This window comes from Microcebus murinus, chromosome 10 (assembly GCF_040939455.1).
Source record: "Microcebus murinus isolate Inina chromosome 10, M.murinus_Inina_mat1.0, whole genome shotgun sequence".
NCBI lineage: Eukaryota > Metazoa > Chordata > Mammalia > Primates > Cheirogaleidae > Microcebus > Microcebus murinus.
This window is the reverse complement of record NC_134113.1, coordinates 63,214,974-63,235,148: the sequence shown is the minus strand read 5'-3', so window position 1 is coordinate 63,235,148 and position 20,175 is coordinate 63,214,974.

Below are 20,175 nucleotides of genomic sequence, written 5' to 3'. Positions count from 1 at the left end.
ACCAATGCCACACTGTCTTGATTACCACAGCTTTATGATAAGTCTGGAAATCAAGTAGTGTAAGTCTACCAACTGTGTTCTTTTTAAATGTTGTTGATAAATTCTAGGTCATTTCTGTTTCCATATGAATTTTATAATCAGGCTGTCAACGTCTAAAAATGTAATCTATTGAATTTTTTATTGGAATTGCATTTGTATTGATAAGTCAATGTGAGAGGAATCTACATCATAACAATAGTGAGTTTTCTGGACAGTTAATATAGTATAGCTCTCCATTTATTTACCTCCTTTTTCATTTATTTCATCTTTAGTGTATAGTTTTCAGTGTACAGATCTTGTACATTATTGTTAGAGTTATTCCTAAGGATTTCATATTTTGATGCTATTGTAAATGGTAATGCTTTCTTAATGTCAATATCTGATTGTTAGTTACAGGTATATTGAAATACAATTTATTTTGTATATTGATCTTATACAACCTCGCTAAACTTATTTATTAGTTCTAGTAACTTTTTTGGTAGACTCCATCAAACTTTATATAGATAATTATGTCATCTTTGAATAAAGACAGTTTTACCTCCTCCTTTACAATCTATCTTTTATTTATTTTCCTTGCCTTATTGCATTGGCTAGAACCTATAGAATAGTACTAATAGAAACAGTGAGAGTGGAAATATTTGTCTTTTTCCTGATCTTAGGAAGAAAGCATCCAGCCTTTCACCATTTAAGGACACTCCCTTCTATTCCTAGTATTATGACAGTTTATGAAGAATCAATGTTTAATTTTGTCAAAACCCCTTTCTGTATCTATTGAGATAAATTACATAGTTTTTAGTTAATTAATAAATTACATTGATCGATTTTCAGATATTTAACCAACATTGCATTTCTGGGATAAACCCTACTTAGTAACAATGAATTATCCTTTTTATAGATTGTTAGATCTGATTTATTTTAAAATGTTTAAAAAATGTTTGCATCTGTGCTGATGAGAGATGATGATGTGTACTTTTCTTTCCTTGTATTATCTTTTTCTGGCTTTGAAAACAGGATAATAGCTTCATATAATGAGTTAGAAATATTCTCTGTTTGGTAGAATTCACTATTTAAGAAATCTGGACCAGGCCGGGCGCGGTGGCTCACGCCTGTAATCCTAGCTCTTGGGAGGCCGAGGCAGGCGGATTGCTCAAGGTCAGGAGTTCAAAACCAGCCTGAACAAGAGCGAGACCCCGTCTCTACTATAAATAGAAAGAAATTAATTGGCCAACTGATATATATATAAAAAAAAAATTAGCCGGGCATGGTGGCGCATGCCTGTAGTCCCAGCTACTCGGGAGGCTGAGGCAGAAGGATCGCTCGAGCCCAGGAGATTGAGGTTGCTGTGAGCTAGGCTGACGCCACGGCACTCACTCTAGCCTGGACAACAAACCGAGACTCTGTCTCAAAAAAAAAAGAAATCTGGACCTGAAATTTTCTTTGTGGATAGGTTTTTAACTACAAATGCAATTGCTTTTATCTATATATAAATATATGTATGTATGTGTATATATTTACATAGCTATTCAAGTTATCTATTTCTTTATGAGTGAACTTTGTCGGTTTGTGTCTTACATGGAATTTGTCCATTTCATCTAAGATGTTGAATTTATTTCTATAAAGTCATCCTTTTAATATTTAAAAATTTGTAGTGATGTCATCTCTTTCATTCTTGATATAGGTAATTTGTGTCTTCTCCCTTTTTTCTTAATCACTTGGATTTTAAGTTTGTCAATTTTCTTGCTCTTCTCAAAGAACCAGTTTTTACTTTTATTGATCTTTCTCTATTATTTTTCTGTCTTGTATTTCAATGTCTTTTTTCACTATAATCTTTATTCTGCTTACTTGGGTTTAATTTGCTCTTCTTTTTTCTAATTTCTTAAGGTGGTAGCATCTAATTTTGATATGTTCTATTTTCATTTTCATTCCATTCAAAATAATTTCTAACTTTACTTTTTATTTCTTCCTTGACCCATGAATTATTTAGAAATCTGTTATTTGATTTCCAAATAGTTGGGAATTTTCCAGATGACTTTCTTCATGTATTGAGACTTATTTTATGATCCAGAATAAAGTCTATTTTGGTAAATGTTCTGTGTACTTGGAAAGAATGTTTACTCTGTTGTTCCTTGGTGGACTGTTCTATAAATGTCAGCTAGATCAAATTGGTTGATAGTATTTTGCAAGTCTTCTATATTGTTTCTGGGTTTCTGTATCAAAAATTGAGAAAGGATATTAAAATCTTGATATGTAAGTGTGCATTTGTCTATTTCCTCTTGCAGTTTTTTCAATTGTTTCACCGACTGCATTGTTCTCAGATAAATCTGCTGTAATCTTTATAATTTTCCTTTCTATGTAGCAATCTTTTTTCCTGTGGCTGCTTTTAGGATTTTCTCTTTATCACTGGTGTTGAGCAATTTCATTATAATGTGTTTAGGTGTAGTTTTCTTCATATTTAGAATTTATTGTGTTTTATGAATATATACAACTACAGTTTTCATCAAATTTGGAAACATTTTAGCCATTATTTCTTTAAATATTTGTTCTACCTCACCTACTTCAGGGACTCCAATTACTCATATGTTAGGCTCTTTGAAGTTGTCCCTTTGTTGAATATTGCTGTATTCAAATATATTATACTTTGTTTATCCCTGTGTTTCATTTTGGATAGTTTCTGTTGCTATATCTTCAAAAGTTCACTAATATTTCCTCTGCAATGATATAGTGTATTTTTTCATCTTAAAAATTATAATTTTACTATCCTGGAGCTCGATTTATGTAATTTTGTATCTTTCAGGTCTCTATCAAACTTTTAAAACATGTGAAATACAATTATAATAGCTATATTAATGCTATTGCCTGAGTTGCTTTTAACTAATTAATTTTACCTTTTAATAATGGCAGTATATTCCTGCTTCTTTACATGCTTGGTAATTTTTGATTGATACCAGACATTATGAATTATCATGTTAGATACTAGATATTTTTGTTTTATTATAAGTATTTTTAAACTTTGTTCTGGGATGCAATTAAGTTGCTTAGAAACAGTTTGCTTCTTTGAAGTCTTTCTTTTAAGATGTGCTAGGTGAGATCAGAGCAGCATTTCGCCTAAGCCTAATTGTTCTTCATTAATGAAGCAATATCCTTCTGAGTTCTGTACCCAATCCCCTGTGAATTATGAAGATTTTGAGTCTGAATGGTAGGTACTATCCACAACCCTGTGGGAGTGCCAGTCATTCTTCCCTACTAATACTCTCAAATAGTTCTTGCCCAGCCTCAGATATTTTCCTCATGTATATATTGCCTATCGGTACTCTGCTAAAAATTCAAATGGGACTCTCCTCAGATCTCCAAAATTTTCCTCCCCATACAACCTTCTGTCCTCTGGCACCTGACCCCAAACTCCAGATTTTATTTATCACTCCATATTCCCAGTTCCATCTTCCCAACTTAGAAAGTCTACCAACCTCTGCCTGGGTTCTCTCTATGTACAATGGCCTAGAAACTCTCAAGGCAGTAAACCAAGGCAATCATGGACTGAAATCATTAGTTTTCCATCTTTAATTGTCTAAATGCTAAGCCTGATCCTTAGTGTTTCGTATATATTTCACCTTGTTTTCTAGTTATTTCACATAAAACGGCAAATCTAGTTCCTATTACTCCATCTGGGTTAGAAGCAGAAGCTTAAAAATTTCCCTTTTGGCTGGGCGTGGTGGCTCACGCCTGTAATCCTAGCTCTCTGGGAGGCCGAGGTGGGCGGATTGCTCAAGGTCAGAAGTTCGAAACCAGCCTCAGCAAGAGAGAGACCCCATCTCTGCTATAAATAGAAAGAAATTAATTGGCCAACTAACATATATATAGAAAAAATTATCTGGGCATGGTGGCACATGCCTGTAGTCCCAGCTACTCAGGAGGCTGAGGCAGGAGGATTGCTTGAGCCCAGGAGTTTGAGGTTGCTGTGAGCTAGGCTGACGCCACGGCACTCACTCTAGCCCCGGTAACAAAGTGAGACACTGTCTCAAAAAAAAAAATTCTCCTTTCATACACACTCATGACTCTTCTTATAGCTTGTTCAATATGTATATCCCCCACCCAGCATATTCATGTTCGCACTGTACCTCCCTTGAAGCACGTGTTCCTGGCTTCTGGCCAAGCTTGGCCTCTCAGCCTGCCAGAATGGCCACCCACAGGCTGCAACCCTTTATGAGAAATAAAGCTCTCCTTTCCAAAATAATATATATATATATGTATTTAATATTTGAAGCTTCCAAATTTGATTTTTAAATCACATAAATGAATTCATGAATATTGACATGTTTTAATCCACAAGAGGTATGCCATCTCTAAATATAACAATATTTTCTATAGGAAAACATAATTCAACACAAAGTAAGGAACTCATTATAAAACTATCTAATCCTCACTACCCACTCCCAACCACTTCATTCCTTAATGAAGCTGGGCAAAAATTATTTCTTCAACACTTATCTAGCTTTCCCAGTCTAAGCCCTTCAATAAGGATTGGATTAGAGAACAAACCCCCTTCTCATGGAACCCTAGATCCTTTGAGTTCAGGAGAACAAAAGACTTGCTTTTCCTAAGGTTGTATTCAAATGTGGTTTTAACTATTTCCTTACAACAAGATATTTCTGTGTAGACGTTAGAGTGTTCTCTTAGAGAGAAGAAAGTAGCAGGTAAAGGAACTTTTCACATTTAAGTTATCATTAGCCATGTCTTTTGAAACTATCTCATATAATTTTATTCTAAAAAGAAAAGTTTCAAATTGACATGATAAAGTATAAGTTAGCAAGTTTTTAAGACAAGCAAATGACTGTGAAAACTCTATTGCCTCTCTGTATATTCAAGATTCAGTTTGTGAAAAAAAAAAAACAGAAAGAAAAACCTGTCTCATCTAGCTGAAGAGGTGCATAAGCACAGGGTACCACCTCCTTCTTTTGAGAGTGTAGAATTTCAAAGCCTTATAATTTGGTAGGGAGGAGTGGAGAAAGAAAGAGGAGTCAACTTATAGCACTGAAGCTAATTGGGAATTTGGGAAAGTGGGAATGGGAAAACTCATTTTCTACTATTTTCTTTGTATTGATTTATTTGTTAGTTTATATTTTGATCACGAAGTTTCATTTTTGTGTTTTAATATATCACAAGTAACTTGCATAACAAATATGATGTAAGTGGGACATAATGTGTTTATTTTTCTTTCATTGTATACATACATACACATGTATACATTTTTGCTGATATTTGAATTTAGTACTTGGAATTGCAAAGCTCAGATACATCACTTACACTTGGAATGAGATTGTTCTTATGAAAATTTTTTTTAGCAATTTTGACAAACATAAATTTGAAACTTTGTACCATAGTTGGATACATTCTAGAAATCAATGAGTTTAGCTTCCTTATGAGTAAAAGTAGGGTGTTATCAATGAGTAGTGTGCCTATAACACTAAACATTAGGGAGAAAGTTCTGGCTTTCAGTGATGGGGACAACAGCAGCTGCGCCACGTTTGAAACCAGAGCACAGGGTATCAAAGAACACAAGTGTCATGCTTGCTTTGCTTAGAAAACATTTCATTTGTGCAACAGCTCAATTAAAAAATAAACCTACCACATTAAACCCAAATCCAATGATTTGAAATTCCTTTCGTCCATACCCCACCTCTCATCTAGGATAAAAGGAAAAGTTTTAATCAGAAATCACATATACTAGGAACTTGTGTAAGTTCCTAGGAACTAGTATAGGAACTATACTAGGAACTTGTGTATTAATTACTAGGTTAAATCAATATTAACCAATGAGCACGGTTGTGTGACCTGTAACCCACAATATAAAACTTCTGATAGTAGTTTAAATTTATGGGACTCTTCCACAGCACCTGGCAACATGTCTTGTACCTAGGATACATGATCAATTGATTTTGGACAAAAGGGAATCACAACTAAACTGTGAATGATATTCTTTTATTGGGCAAATCCCAAGGCTTGGAGAGACACTAATTAATAATTATGATGCCAATAAGGAACATGCTAGAAAGAACACATGCAGAAGATTCAAAGGAGTGTTATAAATAAACCCAGATAGAAAAATCAGAGGCTTTATTTCTATAGCACCTCTTGTATATTCCTGGATAGAGCTGGAACCCGTTCTACTAAGTGAAGTATCTCAAGAATGGAAAAATAAGCACCACACGTACTCACCAGCAAATTGGTATTAACAGATCAACACCTAAGTGGACATATAGGAGTAACATTTATTGGGTCTCGGGCAGGTGGGAGGGGGAGGAGGGGATGGGTATATACAACCACAACGAGTAAGATGTGCAACATTTGGGGGATGGACACACTTGAAGCTCTTACTCGAGGGGGGAGGGGAGCATGGGCAATATATGTAACCTTAACACTTGTACCCCAATAATACGCTAAAATTTAAAAAATGGGGAAAAAAAAGAAGTGGGGGGTGGGGGAAGAACACCTGAGCTGAGAATTAAAGAAGTAGTATAATTCTGTTCATGAAAAAAATGCATAATATAAAAATTATGCAACATTATAAAAATTATCTGCATCTAAAAATCCACGTTATATTGAATAGGAAGTGGAGGGAAGAGATAGAGGAAAGTAAAAGTGTGTGAAACATCATGTTTCAAATAGAGCTACTCAAATACACTACTTTACTCAACTTTGAAAATGAGCTGAATACAAGTGAAACATAACTTTGAAAAATTTAAAGAAAACCACTCTTCAAAAATTATACTTTTCAAAACAGTGGAAGACATAAAAGTTAAAAAATCATAGACCATACCTGAAAAAAAAGACAAAAACTTGAAAGAAGCAACAGAGATGGAGATGTAGAAAAATAGAAAGCAAAGGACAGCGACTGGAATATGTGCCAGTTATTTAAAAATTTGCAAGTATGAAAGAATCAATACGGTTCCTGTTAAAAGACTTGTGAACTGAATCAAAAGACAAAATTAAGCTAAATGCTATTTACAAACAGCATACCTAAAACAGCATCACAAAAATCTGAAAAGGATGGACAAATATATTTTAGACAAATGCAAACATAATAGGTTTAGGTATTCCAAAATTAATACCAGAAAAATAAAAGATAAAAATTAAATAGATAGTTTAAAAGTGATATTTTAACATGATAAATGGTAAATTCATCAATGTGGCATACAGTTTTATGCCCTAAGTTGTATTTCATTAAATATTCTTAAATAGGAAAAATGGGAAAATCATGATAGTGTAAGAAACTTAATATTAACACATTCTTAAATTGATCAAAATTCAGAAAGATTATTTCTTTCAATATGTCTTAGTGAAATCAAGACTCACTTTAATAATTCCAGTCCTGAAAAAAGTAGAAAAATAGTTTCTCAGTGAAGAAAGGAGTTATCAGATTTAGAGAGAGCTAATTAAAATTTAGAAAGGTAAATGTCAAATAATCAAAACAAACATGAACATCAAGGGTAGTATAATTAATAAGGTTAATTTCATACACACACATAGATGCACAAAGACACATGAGGCTGTGTGCTATATTGCTCAGGGACTATTTGTAAAGAGTAATGGTATGTTAGAGCACAAAGAAAATCTGGATAAAATTGGAACAAAAGAAAGCAATAATCAAAAATAATAATATTTTCTTTTCTGAGCTGAAGAGAGAACTCCATATGTAGATTGAAAAGTCAAACATGTTTCAGATGAAACCACCAAGAAAAGCACCCATATACTTCCATGAGTTTCAGCAAGATTTTTGGAATACAAAGACATAGAAAATAGGGTTGTTTGTTTTTTTTTTTTAATCTGGACTGTGAAAAGAGATAGCCTAAAGATAAATCTGGCATTTCTCATACTTTTCTGCACCTGTGAATTTCTAAAACAATGGGAAAATGACAAGACAGTTTTGAGGAATACAATTATGACCATAATTATATATGCAGTGCAGTGAATATAAAAACAATAGACCCTGCCAGAGAAATGAAAGAGAACTGAAAATGTTCCAAACATACCATTTTCTTGAATGTGTCCCATGGCAAGCACTATGCTAACTAAACAGCTTATCTGTGTTACTTCATTTCATACTCATGTCGTCTTTATAATATAGGTCCTTGGTGACATTTAAAAAGGAAGAAACTGGAGCTTGGGTTAAGTGGCTTCCACAAGATCACAAGTACAAGGGAGTCAGAACTTAAACCCACTTTTGTTTGATGCCAGCATCCTTGCTCTTCTTCACTAGCTTCTATAACTCTTCTAAGTAGTTATTAAGATATCTTTCCATCAAAATATTAGACAAAAAAAGTACAACAAATTTCATAACTATCCAAAGGCTCCCTAATTACCCCCATAACCTTCTAACTGGTGTCCCCCCATCCCAATTGTTTTCCTTTTAGTTTTCTTCCTTTGAACCTCAGGTGGACAGAACAGGCCATGGTGTGTATCACCATTAGTTTGTGAACGTGCTTCTGATCTGCATGAGTTCTTCCAACAGATCCTACCCCCAACTCCATTCTTTTCCCTCCTACATGAGCACAACTCACTCTCATTTACTTGCTGTCATGACTTCCAATCTACTTTCCAAATAATTACATATTTGTCCTCTACAAATTATTGATTTAGTGTTTCTTTTTATCTCTTTTGAAGCTTCTTTGCTTGGTTTTTTGTTTGTTTTACCTTCAGCATATCATGGTTCACAGTTGCCTGGAAAATCTTTTTTTGTCCCATTATTTTCAACTTTCCTGCATCTTCTTAAGTGTGTCTTAATTATACAACATATCCCTGGATTTTTCATTGAAATCCAATCTGACCTTATTCCAATCAGTGAATCTAATAGATTATATTTAATTATCCTAAAACTTATTTCTACCAATGTATTTTGTGTTTTTTCTTAAACACTTCATGTTTTCCCTTTTTATTCCTTTCAAGGCTCCATTGGGTAAACAGTGTTTCTTTCTAGTTTAAATACAATAAAAGCCATGTTTATTCTTCTCTTTTTGAGGCCAAGACTCATGTGAACCGTAGTGACTAAAGTTTTTAGCCTCTATATGTTCCCTTGAATACAATGAGGATCCCAGTTCACTCTCATGTCATCTGTTCTACAGCACCCTTCTCACCTATGTTGGTTTATCTGGAATTGTTCTTCCAAATTTTTGTTGATATATGGGTTTCTTTTCGGTCTTTCCTCATTTAGATGAAAGTAGGATTTCACTGAAATTTTACGTTAACTAACTTGCTATATTTTATTTCTCCTCTTCAATTCATTACTTGGAATATATCTTCTGAGAACTTTTTTCAAAGCTGGTCTCTGTATAGTAAACCCTCTGAGATGTATAACCCAAACCTTCACATTTATATGATAATTCAGCCACAAATAAAATTCAACATTCTACATATTACCCATTTTCTTATATCCAGTACCTAAAACCATTTCATGGCCCAAATTAGGTACCAATACATATTTACTAAGTGAGTGAGTAAATGAATTAATGAGTGAATGAATGCAATTATACTGTTAAAAGAGCACAATTTAAACTCTATGGAGAAAATCTACAATGTGTAATGGCTCTGCTGGTTTCAAAAATAGCAATACCTGGTAATAGAAGATGCCATATTGTTTTCCATACGAACACTTTAATTTCCCCTTTCATAGTGACTCTCTCCCAAACATATATGCAAAGTATAGGCCCAGTCCCTCATAATAACTCACTTAAACCTGGAAACAGTTCAAACAGGATGATGAGATAATCTTCTTTCCCATTTTCAGAGATAAGGAAACTTAGACTCAAAAGTTTACTCACTTGCCCAAGGTAATAATTGAAACGTCAGTTCTCTGACGAGCACCAACCACTGCTCTCTGACGTTCCTTAGCAGGGGAGGAGGGAACAAATATAGAAGACCAACACAGGTGAGGATACAGACAGCAGCTTTTCATCCCACTGCCTGAATTGAGAGTAACCGTAATGATCAAGCCATCTGGTAAAAAATAAATCAATATATAACACAAGTCAAATCAGGAAACATTTCTTTGTGGTGTTTGATGTTTTACTATGATATTTGTAATTTATTATGAAGAACAGTAGGTAATGAACAGAAATGGAAATATACTAAAACACATTTATAATAATTTGCCAATCTCCTCATCTTCATTTATCAAAAGTCTATCTCATTTCTTTCCTCAAAATCTTCTCAGCTTCACAAGACCTTTTCATAAGTTCATAATAGAATTGCATCTCTTCCTATCTCTTTGTCCTTTTGATCCTGCATTAGGCATTTATTAAAGTGTGCATTTTATTAGAGTTAGTTGTGTTTGAACTATCTTCCAACTGGACTGTAGGTCATTGTCATTTCTAACATAGGGCCTTACTCATAGGAGCCCACTAAGTATTGGTGTAATAGAATAAACTATTAGCACACAAAAATATCTTTAGATATTTTACAATATTAAAGCACTGATAATGTGACTGCCAACACAGGGGGAAAAATGGATAATTGAGGCAATATATGTGAACATCATTTGATATAATTCAATAAGTGTTAATACATAATTTAACCTATAGAAATATGCTATGATGTTTATTATCCCCACGATCTTAATTGACAACTTAAAAATGCCTCTGAATTCTGTAGAATTACCTTGCTTTGAAACTACTTATCTCTTGTTAGTAAACCAACACCTTTATTCTTTGTGGCACCTGTTTTTACAACTCGGCATATTATAGTACATGAAATATTTGCATCACTCATCCTATGAACAGTTCCATCATATACACAAAGGAAAGTTACACCTTAGAACATTTATGCTATTTGTTAAAATATTTTATTGCAAGAAGCAATTTCACTAGAACTTTGAGCAGATCTCTTTGCTGTAAAGTTATCTTGCTACATCTGTAGTACGTTTTAAGGCAAGATCCCCATGTTCAAATTATGAACCACAGATTGTAGATAATCCTTCTGTAGATCCAAAGCAAACTGAGAACATTATCATGAGACATTAAGATGGCAGTTAGCATAGATCATTGGCCATCAGGGGCTTCAGTGAATAACTATGGCTAAATCCAGCTAAAGGACTGGTAGCTGGATCTCCACAGAAGACTGTCAGTGTAATTCAGGATAGCCCTTAAGGAGAATACAAGCTTAAAAAGAAAATCCTTAGGTGTAGGTGGTATTGAAAATTTTGAATTTTTTAGTGATCATTTTGTGTCTATGTAGCATAGTCTTTTTCTAAGAAGGCTCTTTACTGAAATGCAATAGAATTCTCACACTGCATGCTTTAGTGTAACCTCTCTGAGCCTCATTATGAAGAATTTCTTTTAAAACTTAAGGCCTGAAAAAGTTCGCTTCTTCTGAAGAATAGTTATGCTTCCTCCAACCTGATAATAAAAATTAAGTAACTAACTGACCAAGACTCACTTTTTCCTCAGAGCCCAATTTGAGGCTGAATGATAGTAACTACTTAGAGTCTAATCACCTGCATATATCTTTCCTACCCTGGATTTGACTTTCTACTTCTGCTTACATTTCCCTTCTTCCTTATTCTCTAGGTATATTTTATCATTATTTATATAATAATATGTGTTCCCAGGGTAAGGTGCTTCAAATCCTTTGTGGAACAAGATGGCGAATAAGTGAAACACTAAATAAGTACTTATTTCTATCTTTTTAATACCTGAATCCATGTATTAATTTCTTTATTCTCTGTTCCTTCCCAAGACATCCTCTCCTCCATAAATGGCTCCCCTGGCTACTCAGATCTCATGCCAAAAACGTAGGAATCATCTGTAATTCTTCTCTTTTCATCATCCTTCATATACAGCTCATTAGTACATTCTATTATTAGCTCTTCCTGTAATTACATCCTGTTTGGTTTGGGGGGTTTTATTCCTCCCTCCATCTCTATCACTTCTGCCATGGAATATGTTGTCCCATCTCTCTTCTGGATCACTACAATTTGTTTACTAATGTCTCTCCATTCTTCACCTCTTATTCTCCCACAATTGCTTCTTTAATAGAATGATTCTTCAAAACATAAAGCAGATATTTGTCTCTGCTGCTTAACATCTCTTTATGATGTTCCATTGCACTTTACTAAATTCAAAGCTTTTTTTCTATGGCTAGCAAGGTGCCACATAATCTGGTCACCTGCAATCCCAATGACCCAACCACACTGTCCATGTGTCTGCTTCCTCAGTCATGCTAGGCTTACGGAAGTTTTCCCACTTCTATTGCCTCTAGCTGGAGTATTGTCTCATGGCTGCCTGCTTATTATGTCAGGTCTCACCAACCTGCCTCAGGTGCTGTCTTTTCAGAAATGCCTTCCCTTCCTCCCTCCCCACCACCACCATCAAACTAACATTTCATCTGCCATCACTCGCCAGATCTTCCTTCAGATTTATTTTCTTCATTGAACTTATCTCTGTCTTATATTTGCTTATTACTTATCTTCTGCCTTCAAATATAAGTTTCTTGAAAATAATGACATTGTTTTTCATGATTATTGCTGCATCTGCATCCCCAGATCCAAAACCACACATAATCATCTGTGCTGATTATATGAGACAATGTGTGACAATGCTTAGTTAGCACAGTACCTGCTACCAAACAGCCACTCAAAAATTTAGCTAGTATAATGTTCATTAGGTATTAGGAAAGATTTTAAGTGTGAGATCAGGGAAACTGTTGAAAGCAGTGCTTTAGAAAAAATAATCTGTTAGAACACAATAGAAACTATTAAAAGGAATTGAGATTAGAGGTAGGAAAATCAGTTATGACTTTTATAATTTGTATGGCCTTCTATCATTCGGCCGAAAGTAAGTATAATTCCATAACTATGTATTCTATTTTACTGGGATTCTGATAAGCTTCTTTAGGGTAATTCAGTTGCCTTGCTCTTGCCAATAATGGATTCTGACAATGAACTTCAACTTGGCAGTGTATAATTAGAACCAAGAATAGATAATAAATATAGCAAAGGCCATTTTATATCTCAGCATCCTCTCAATTTTTATTTACTTACTAATCACAGATGCCTAATATACTAACTATTGTACTAGGCCTTGCTCCCTAAAATAATTATATAATTATTAATAAATGATTTCATTTCTGATATCCAGGAGTTTAAAAGCTAGTAGAGATTAAAAACATACAAGCATATTCTCACAAGGTAGTAGACAATTTAATACGGAAGTTTCAAGGAGGAGCAAATGACTGTGAGAGAAGATTTCATGGAAGGAATAATGGAATATTCAAGAATGAGTAGGAGTTTACCAGGCATAAAAGGAGGAAGAAATAATAGTGTTCTTTACTGATAATAATAGTAATCACTAACTCACTGAGTGCTGACTCTGTGTCACTTACTGTTCTGTTTTATAAGAATTAACTGATAATTATAATAATAAACCATGAAATGGCTACTATTGTTATTCTTGTTTGGTAGATGAGAAAACTAAAGCCCAGAGTTATTAAGTAACTTGCCTATGGATACATAGCTATGAAGAAATAAAAGACCGTTTTAATTTAATGAATTTAATTCCAGAGCCAGTACTCATGACAAGTCATACTTTTTCTCTATAGCATGTGCTATATTCCATTAACTTCATATATAATTAGTGTTCTTTATCCAAAAAAGAAAGTTAAGAGAGGTACATAAACAATCCTACTTTCTCTCCCTATCTATCCATTCATCCCCAATGTGAATTGTTCCTCAAACACAGATTTCCCACATCCTGTGAGAGCAGAAGGTATACTCTCTTTACCTCTCCCTTGGTCATGGGCTTTTGTGCCACAATCAATTAGATTTGGAACAAGATATCTATCCCTGGGAATCACCTGCTACTTCATCTATCAATGTCATCCAAAGTATTGGTGACCTGAAAGAGCAAGTTCAGGCAAGTAAATACTGGAAGGATTTTGGAGATGTCCAATTTTACTAATAGCTTTCCTTTTCAAATTGGCACAAAGTAGGAGAAATTCTTAGTCATTCACAGTAGGTGTGTCCCCTGACTATGGGTAAGGGAATGTCAAAAATAAGAAAGGGATTTAAGACAAACTATGTATATTTTTCTTTTGTTAAGGAAATAAACCCTCTAACAATCAAAGGATGAGACCAATCTTCCAAACTAGTAGAATATAATCTCTATGTTATAAAAAAAGTGTTTTTTTAGTTTTCTCCCAAGAGGGTACACAAAAAAATGTATGAGAAAAACATTTTATTTTACATCTAAAGCCAAGCTATTCTTAATATTACACAAAACACCTGGAATATAATCTGGACTTCTCAGTAACTAAAATATTTTTTAGATTATCCTAATATAGCCATCTAATACCTAATTTGATGATTTTAGGCTAAAATAATCAAGTGAACATAAACCCCTAGAATGAACTAAACTTTGCCCTTTCCAGCAATTCTATCTTCATGCAAAATGTATCATTTTGTGATACATTTCATGAATAGACCACTTTATATCTTTACCTATGTGTTTAAGAGTAGTCGAATAGCACAGAGGTTACCAGAATCGATTCTTGAGGTAGACAGGCTGCATTTGAATCCTAGCTCCTCCACTAACCTTGAGTGAGTCACTTTAGTTCCCCCTTTGTGAACTGGCACTATTATTAGTATGTGCCACATAGTTACTGTGAGGATTAAATAAGTGAACACATACACACAACTATATTCTAAAGGTTTGAGACCACATTGGTAGAATGCTACTATAACATAAAGCTGATATATATGTATATATAATTTCTTCCAGCATGACTGCTATGAATAGTTGTTTTCTCAGAAGTAAAATTTAGTAATCTTCTGAATACGATGACACAGTATTTCCATGGCTTTTGAAAGTATCAGGGTACATTGTTCTGTTTAGTTTTTATTAGTGTTTGTATGTAAATATTTTTAAATGTTCACTCGAGCGAGGCAGGTAACAACTTGGAGGCTTGCCTGGCAGCTGCGTGCCACCAGCCAACAAATTTCTCATGCCAAAAGCTCCTCTCCATAAAGGAGCAGACATGTGGCCAATGGACAGTCACATGTGTGAGAGGTGGAATGTCAGCCTCCATCAGAGTTCCCACAAGCTCAGCTATAATTCTATTTTCCTTTGCTGCTTATTCTATACATAGTTTTAAAAATCTGTTTAAAGACATAACAAAGACTTATCACCCTTTTAGATCAATTCTTTGACTGAAATAGAAACCAGAGATGCTTCAAACTGTCCAGCATTGTTTCATGAATTTTTAAGTCAATTAACTGAGAATATTTGTTAGTACAAACTACTTATTTCCCCTGTTAAAAGTTTTCAATATAGATCTTTTGATTATATTTTATTCCCAACACATCAGAATTCAGCAAATAAAATATCTCATTTCAGATTTGACACAGGACTAGAGGAAGGGTGTGGCTGTCCAGGGAGTGAGTATAGGCTCTTACCTGGTGTGAAGGGAAACATCGTGGATCTACACTTTGATTCCTGCTTCCTGGATCTTACCTTTCCCACCTAAATCAGGTACAGATAGAACTTCTAGCTCACTAGAAATGACGGCCACAAACTAGACTCCTGGAATGGGTGAGAAAAGTTAAATGGAATCTGTGATGTTCTCCAGGTAAATGCACGTTTAATATATACACATACATACATAGGGAATGTCACTCCACCTCTGCAAAAATCATCTCATTGGTTCAAAGGAGAAGCTCCTAGACTAGAGGTGATTTACTCTGGAGTTCCATTCACCCAAGACTTATTGAGTAATACTTGGTGTCTCGAGGCTCAGTAGCTCTATGGGAGACTGGGATTGTAACAGTGCTCAAACAGCAAGGCAAGGTAGTGTGGTGAGCAAAATAAAACACTGGCTTTGGAGTTCCAGATCCCAATTCTGACGTTCATGAGCTGAGTGTCTCGCCTGTGCACACAGTCATAACGTAGACCTCACAGGCTGCTCTGAGTGTTCAATGAGACGGTGCCTGTCAAGCACCTAGCCAGGCCCTGTGTGTATCACCACATCTCCATAAATGCTTGTTTCTTCTTCTCCCTCTAAGAACTCACACCTCCCTTAATAGTAACCTCAGATCTATATAGGTCTTACTCTACTCCCAATGCTTCCCTGTATAAGACACGCCCCCGCTAAGCAATCCTCATGCCCTCTCTTCTGGTCCCTGAGGGAGGAGGCCACATGACATGCTCAATTCCCCTGGCTTGAACATAAAGGGGGACCCCTCAGAAAAGGCTGGTTGCAAAATGGTTGAGGTTTGTATGTTACGTTTAGGATTTTGTATTTTATCATAATAGTAATTGGAATGACCAAAGGGCTTAGAGCAGATTTTTGCTTTTATGGGATCACCCTACCACTGGAAGCTGAGCTGGAGAGACAGGAGAGGATGCAGGGGGACTTTTGTAGTAGTTCAGTCAAGGGAGCCTGGAATCCTGGATTAGGGGAGGAGCAGGTGGCAAAGGAGAAAAAAAATAATTGGATGGATTTAAGAAAAATTGCAGGTAAAATGTCAGACTGGAGACTGATTAGGTATGGAGTAGAGGGAGAGAGAAAAGAACCAATGGCACATCCATAATGGACAAGAGCTTAAAGCAATATTTGGCACATAGTGAACATTCAAAAAGTGTTTGTTATTGTTATTATTTGATTTTTACATTTACCATACAATGTGTTAAAATACACTCAAATTATACATAAGGTTGATTTTTAAATTTTTTTTATTTCAGCATATTACAGGGGTACAAATATTTAGGTTACATATATTGCCTTAGCCCCACCCGAGTCAGAGCCTCAAGCATGTCCATCCCCCAGACAATGCACACTGCACCTATTAGGTGTGACTATACCCATCCCCTCCTCCCCCCTCCCATCTGCCCAACATTCGATGAATGTTGTTACTATATGTGCACTTAAGTGTTAGTCAGTTAATATTAATTTGATGGTGAGTACATGTGGTGCTTATTTTTCCATGCTTGTGATACTTCACTTAGAATGGGCTCCAGCTCTATCCAGGATAATACAAGAAGTGCTAGATCACCATTGTTTTTTGTGGCTGAGTAGAACTTTTTTTTGTCAGTACAAAATTATGAAAGGACTTTTTTGTAATTTTGCTTCTGAAATTCTTTGGCTAGGCATCTCACTGAATTTATAATTGGTTATAATTTTATGATAATCATCTTGCATACTCAGAAATTCTTACAAAAAGGGAAATCTAAATTATAGTTTATTTCTAAATGTCATAAAAATTTTATGAATACTAATTTTAACAATTAATGAAGTTGACTTAATATTTATTATGTTTTGTAGACATTTCATTAAGCATTTATCAATGTTAGTTTTATGGTTACCTTTTTTGGATTATGGAACACACCATTTGTTTTAAGCACTGAAACAGTTTCAGAGGGCCTTTAAAAAGATACCAGGACCTAAGCTATGTGCCTGTCATGCCTAATTAATACTATGAGACTGAAATGGTGGACAATAGAGAAAGAAAAAGTGAAGCCACATCTATAATACATAGTATCCTGTGAAAAAAGAGAAAATTTGGAGAAAATGGCATTGTAAGATATGATTTTCCTTAATTCTTATTGTTTCTCAGCTATCTTGGCCTTTACCTGGAGAGTTTAACAAATGTCATCATAGTTTAAAAAACACAAATTACCTGTTTTATTTATATGTAAATGAGGGCTTAGGAAATACTCATTTTTCATACTAAGGTGATGATCACCATATACTAATGATTGTCGTAGGAAAGCATTGAGCTTTCAAAAAGACCACAAACATTACGTCCTTACGATAGACAGCATTTTTTTTTCAGCATATTATGGGGGTACAAATGTTAAGATAGCATTTTGACCTTGAAAGGAAATTAAAAATCATATAATTTTAAAAATGAGAAATTACTTGCCCAAGATCACATTGCAACTACTGACAGCACGAAGGGAGTCACTTCCAGGAATACTCTGACTAGTTCTTACAAGTGTTGGTGGCTTTGAGGGACAAGTGAAGGCCACTCAGGGACTGCAGCTTGGAATCTCTGCATCACCTCACATGGCATTCAAAGTGCTCACGCTCTGGTCCCCTATGTAAAGGTAAAGCCTTTAGAACTCACTCTGAGAACAAATTAGGGAGATTAAAATGATCCAAACAATCTGTCAGGAAATTGGTTATTTACCATGAATTTTACTCAAAGAAATTGAATGCATTTAAGAATTTGCCTGTGATGTGAAATGATACAAAAACACTCTACCTTCTCCTTCTTTTCCAACAGAAGTCATTATAACTAACAGTGTCTTCTCAAGTGATTTACTTCATGATTCACAAGAAACGACAAACTGATTCTTGATTCATATAAAGAATCACTTCTTTTCTGAATAGTTCTTACCTGATATTGATAGTGGGAAATATCTGGAGAAAAGCAAATTCTGTACTCATTCTCCATAGGGTGATACTGGCCATGCCACAGTGGTGGGAACTGAAATACTTTCAGTAGTGTTATATTACAGAAGCTCCAACTACCAGATTAATCATTCCTTTTCACTGTAGCTACCATTCTTTGAAAGCTTACTGTGTGTCACATGCAAAGTAAGAGCATTTATTCACAAAACCCCCGAAGTTAAATACACTACTTTTAAAGATGAAGAAACTGAGTCTCAGGGAATTTAAATATTTTATTCAAAGCTACAAAACTAGGCTTCAAATCCATGTCTGTATCATAGCATGGTCTTGTTCTTAAGATCTATAAAGTACTATATTTAAATTACAAAGTTTTTACTAGTTATTAACAGCCGTTAGGCATTTCTGAAAACTTCCTCAAAGTTTATAACAAGAGTCCAAAGATCAAAGCAAGAGCATGACAAAAGGTAGAGATCTGGAAGTCATTGGTGTACTAGGTGGTAAGCAAAGAAAAGGATATATCTTTAAAAATTTTTGAGGTTTCAATTTCAAACCATCTCATTTCAAAAATATTTAGAGAACATCTACTCAGGCCAGACACTGTTCTGGATGTTTGGGATGCATCAGTGAGTAAAAGAGACAAAAAGATCTCTGCTTTCTCGGAGTTCACATTCTTGTGAGGAGTGGAGAGAACACAGATAAAAATGTCAAAAATAAGTAAGTCATGTAGTGTGTTAACAGGTGATAAGTGACACTGTGCTAAGGGGAGACAGTAGAAGGAAGAAGAGAAGCAGGGAGAACAGCTGATTTTATTAAGCAGTTTCTCTCGCTGAGAACCCTTTGAAAATTCCTAATGATTTGTTTGGTTGACAAATTAAAAGTGGGCTTCCTATCTGTTTTAGCATTATAGATACACCTAAGGCCATTCAGAGAGTCACAATGAAAAATATGATAGTTTTGGAAATGGCTGACTGATAATTCCTACGGATTCATCATATACTAAACTCAAATGTACACCACGACCCCCAGCACACCTACCCCAGGGATGCTGCTGGGGGCTCAGGAAATCTCTGCAGCCCATGCAAATACTATCACAACTACAACTCTGGTTGTAACCAGGCCATGCCCCTCATGGGAGAAAACCAACCAAACATGGCATCTGTCTTGGGATGCTCTCTTTGCCATGTCTCCACTCACAGGTTCTCTTGGCTCTGAAATCATGCAGGAAGAAGAATCATTGCTTCTCAGAGTTCCAGTCATTAGAGTTCCTCACTCCAAGTTTGTCCCACCCACTTAGCAGCAATGTAAAGCTGGCAGGATAAGCCCTTCTTGTAGATGAGGTAAAGCGAGCTACGGTGAATGGTTATTTGAGAGGAAGGACATGGATATCTAGCCCAAATCAAGAAACAATGCATTTGGCAAATAGCCACATCTACAAGAAGTAAAAGAGTTAACTGTAAAAGGAAAAATTAATTTAAGCAGACAAGGTTTCATATCATATATAATCCCACAAATTATGTTCTTAATGAATTTATTTTTGACTGAGTCAATGTTAAAATTTTGTAGACCCAGACATAGACTCAAAACTATGTCCACATTACATTAAAGGACTGAAATAGCTATGGCTTGTTTTTTACTCTTTTGAATGTGAATTTTCATGGTAGAATGAAAATTCTACCATGAATAATAACTTTTGTTATTATTTTTTAATAATGAATAACTTCATTATTCATTATTGAATAATGA